The sequence below is a fragment of the Brassica oleracea genome, chromosome C3, assembly GCF_000695525.1.
Source record: "Brassica oleracea var. oleracea cultivar TO1000 chromosome C3, BOL, whole genome shotgun sequence".
Taxonomy (NCBI): Eukaryota; Viridiplantae; Streptophyta; class Magnoliopsida; order Brassicales; family Brassicaceae; genus Brassica; species Brassica oleracea.
In genome coordinates this window covers 49,195,230-49,199,945 of record NC_027750.1, presented here as the reverse complement: position 1 = coordinate 49,199,945, position 4,716 = coordinate 49,195,230, and the positions used below count along the sequence as shown (strand labels likewise).

Below are 4,716 nucleotides of genomic sequence, written 5' to 3'. Positions count from 1 at the left end.
GAGGACCATCCAAATGATGATATGACAGGGGCTGTTAATCCCTCCATGGACTCAAACCCAATTGTAAACAACATTGGTCCAGATAACACCAACCAGTGTGATACTACTGCAACAATTGAAGGCTGTTCATAAGTGTCTGAACCAATTCCTCTGCAAATTGATCCACTGGTAAACACGAAGAGGAAACAACTGATGGTGGCAAGGGTCCAAATCTTAAGAAGCCCCCAAATGCATGATCACTCCAACGATGGAGACAATGAAGCTGGCGAAAAAATTCCCAATTCCATTTCCGTTTCCTGGGTTTTTATGCTTCACTCAGTAATGTTGTTGTCTTTTTTAGTTATCCAGTTCTGTTTTCGTTAGATTAAGTATAATTGGTACACCTGGTAATTTTAGTATTTATGTTGTGGTCCTGAATTTCTTTTATTAACCAGAATTTTGTTTTCATATTGTTCTGTTATTATTTGGAAACAGTCAAAATATATATAGCAACAATAAACAGATTTAATTTTTTAAAATTTCAGTAAGAGAAGTCTGTTGATAAAAAAAAAGTAAGAGAAGTCTGTCTTAGAGACAAGGATTAAAATTAAAATAAACGATATCATATAAATACACTTGCGTAACATGATTTTATATACATCTGAATTTTTAATAATTTTGATAAATTAAATTTGTTGGTAAAAAAAACAAGAGAAATTTTGATCGCTTAATAATGAAAGAATAAGATTAAATATTGTTTCATTATATTATTCATCTTAACACATGTATTTCATAATTATGAAAAGTAAAAATTATAATGAGAAACTATCATATAAGTTTTTTGTTTTTGAAACATACTGCCTTATATGAGTTTAAATATATATCTATATTTAAGTTTGAAAGATTCTATTATAATAATTGGATATGTAATAAAAATTCAAATAGAATTTTAACAAAAATTAATTACTAAATATAATTTAGTTATGTACAGAATTAATCAATAATATTCGATTAATTTCAAGATATCAAATACAATATAAGAGATCCTACCAAACATTTTCAAGACATTGGTATGTTTTTTTTGCTTTTATATTACATAAAATATATTATTTAATAAAACTAGGATTCTAATCAAATATATCTATAAATTTAGATAATTTGAAGAAACTTCGGGTGTAGATGATTGTGTTTGTCTTATAACTACATATCATATTCTGATGAAGATGAAAATCATATAAACAGCGGTATACATATTAAACCATTAAGCTACATTCTCTAAAAAAATATTTTAAAGATTACTTAAAGCAGAATATTTAATATCATAGAATATATTATTTTTAAGATATATGCTTAAAATTATATTCTAGCTCTTACTTTCACTTATTTAGTTATTTATACAATATGTTTAATCATGCTAATGAAGACCTTACAATTTTGATCATTACAGTAAAAAAAGAATTTAAAGATTGGTTTGAACAAAATATTTAGAATTCTATCATAATTCTTATATATACTATTATTTAATAATGTTTCAAATAATAGTATAAAATTGATTAGTATACAGTTTAAATTGATGACTCATGACTCAAAATTATTAAGAACACCACAAATAATTAAAATTATTCTTAAAATCATGGAGAAACTAACAACTAAGCAAAATCAATTCTCAAAAGTATAGGTAATCCGACTATAGTACTAAAGGCTAAAATAAATAGTTGTAAAGTTTGGACAAATACCTTAATATACAACAATTCAAAAAATAAGAACAAATAAAATAAAATAATTATTCTCTAAAAAAAATATTGTTTCATTTGAAAAAATCACGATTATGCATGTTATTATGCAATTTAGTCAGGCATCTTGGATGCTCAACATTTTGATATCATAGATAAGTAAATAATTCATGAAAATAATTGTTCAAACATAATATATTACCAATCCACTGAAGCAAAATAACTTCAAATATTTAACAGAGGTCATTCAGTATCTGTTATATTTCTTTGTAGATATTTAAAATTTTACTGATAAATTTTTGAGTAGAAGTTCAAATTTTACGTTAGGATATTAAATATAATTAATGTTTGGATCCATAAAATAATCCAGTACACACTATACATAGATTTTTCTATAGTTTAATACACTATTTTAATTCAAAAATATTTTTATGAAATCATTAATTTAGTTAAAAATTATGTAATGTATGGTAATCAAGTTTTCAGTTAATTTAAATTAATTATCTTAATGAAAAACAAATATTCTAATATGGAATTTATTTGGTTTCTATATTTATATAATTAAAGTCACAAATACATATATATAATAGTCAAAATAGGATAATTCATCTACTAAATATGTCTCACATTGATTTTAAAATTTTAGATGCCTTATAATAAAAGGGTTAATACATATTATTGAATTAATCGAGATGTATCTACAAGAGCACAAATTATTGAATTCTACACTAAACCTACCAATCATGATTTCATCCTTATAAAAATTTCATATAAATTATAAATAAACAATTAAATATAAAGAACCAAAAAAAATCTCAAAAAATCTAAAAGAACACATACATTATAATTTATTTCTCTTCCACATCGTTATATAATACACAGTCAATTATAATATACGGCTATACATCGTAAAGCATATTCCGCGCGTAGCGCGGACCGACCCTAGTATATATATATAAAACAATTTACTCTCTTTCCTGAGCGATACACGTCGGATTCGGATTACACGTAGATAATTCGTTCATTTTCGCGCCGACACGTGTCCAAGAAGATCGAAACTCGGCGTTTCATTTAACATTGAGTCTGCAACTAAACGCAGAGTTGTCGTCTAGGGTTATGCCCTTGTTCTTCTTCGCCTCTTCTGCGTCAAGCGATCTTCCATCTTCTTCATCACAAAGATACCAGTTACAGATTAATACCCTTAAAACCCTCAATTAATATTTCATTCACGATCTTCATTCAATGAGAGTTCTGCTTCTCTAAGGCGGTGGAGATTCTAATATAAAAAGGTGAGCGCTCCTGCTTTGATAATCATCTTCTCTTTCCTCTAACCCAACCAGTTAAATCTGTGATTTATGGCTAACGTTTTCATTTTCCTCTCCGATATGCAGGCTGGCCGCTCCTCCTCCACTGTTCAAGTCCGGTTGATCTGTTTCTGGGAGACCAGGAATGTCCGCCGTGATGGAGACCTCATGGGAGTGGTTATGATCCTGCTGAATTCTCAGGTATTTTCTTTCACCCCACCTTTAGTTCATAAACATTCCCGCCTTCATGAATCTATATTACAAAGTAATTGTTTTACATACAAGTTTCTGTAATCTCTTCTCTAGCTCCGCCTTTTGTTCATAAACAGAGCTATTCCACCAGTTTAATGCTTTAACAGTTTCCCCCGTCCTGAATCCATATGACTTGAAAAAAATTAAAAGATTTGATCCAAATATTTTTCCCTGATCCCTTTTGCAAACTGTGATGATTTTTGTTGCTTGAGTTAATTTTGTGTTATCCATTTTGTATGTCGTAATGAAATTGTCATCACTAAATCCATCACTGGAATTGTAGTTCCTGTCGAACGTCTTAACCCTGATGGATTTCAAGGTCACCGAGAATGGCTGGTACACACGACATTGTCCTTACTGTTATGTCACTCCAATCTCAAATTTCCATTGTTTGATTCTCTGACCTGTTCTGTGTCATTTGTTGTGTGGTCAGACGAGATCAACTACTTGGGGCAGTTAAAGTCACCCGAACTTAGTTAAACTGATTGGTTATTGCTTGGAAGATGAACAACAGCCTCTTTTGTACGAGTTTATGCATAAGGGTAGTTTTGAGGACCATCTGTTCACAAGTGAGTTCATAAATGTAGATTTTATTGAAACTATCAGGAGGTTGTTTGTTCTTATGTCTCAGTGGTGTTGAAGCAGATGATGTGCAGTTAAAGCCTCTCTTGTGGACCTTATGTGTTAATGTTCCTCTTGATGCAGCTAAAGAGCTCGCATTCCTTCATGGCAACCCTGTTAAAGTCATATACCGAGACATCAAGGCCTTTAAGATCTTGCTAGGCTCGGTATAAACCCTCTTTCCGAAGTCTCAATTCTGTTTGAATGGACTTAAAATGGTACTAACTTGGTTGTTTTTGATGACAATTTATGACTACAATGGAAAATTTCCAGACTTTGGTTTAGCAAGGAACTGTCCAAAGGGAGAAACAAGCTATGGTATTACAAGTGTCATGGGTACAATTGGCTATGAAGCTCTTGAGTAAGTGTCAACCTGTACATTATATAAATTCTCATATACCAAATTGGTTTCATTGTGAAATTTCAAGAGTAGCCAAGAAATCAAACATATATGATTCGATATGTTTGTGTGATTCTCAGATTGGGATGCTTGCAGATTCTCGAAAAATAATGGGATTGACAAATAATGTTTGAGAAAACACAAAGAGAGATCGCTCAGACATGCTTCATAATTGGAAGAACAAGAGATGCAAATATAATAGAGCAAAAGAGAGCTTTGTCTTTTTCTTCCTCTTTTTTTTTTACTGAAATAATAAACATTTTTTTTTGAAAATAATACTAATAGTTTATCCTTTATATTATTACTAAGGAAAAACTATTTAAATTTTGGTTAACATTTTTTTTTTTTTTTTGTCAACTGGTTAACATTTAGAAATGTAAATTTTACTCTCAGTTTAAGGGAAGAAACTAGGCATGGGCGTTCGGTG

General features: G+C 29.9%; 1 long non-coding RNA gene across 4 annotated transcripts; it reads left to right on the top strand.

Annotated features, from left to right (window-relative positions):
- The first annotated feature begins 2,784 nt into the window (after positions 1–2,784).
- On the top strand, positions 2,785–4,492 carry LOC106332397. Of its 4 annotated transcripts, none has more exons than XR_001268075.1 (7): positions 2,785–3,001; positions 3,104–3,217; positions 3,552–3,627; positions 3,702–3,837; positions 3,914–4,056; positions 4,163–4,250; positions 4,370–4,492. It is a non-coding gene; the product is annotated as an uncharacterized LOC106332397 (long non-coding RNA). The 4 variants fall into 4 exon arrangements; XR_001268074.1 differs by having other exon boundaries at positions 2,786–3,001; positions 3,552–3,604; positions 3,911–4,056; XR_001268072.1 differs by having other exon boundaries at positions 2,788–3,001; positions 3,552–3,604.
- The last annotated feature ends 224 nt before the right edge of the window (positions 4,493–4,716 follow it).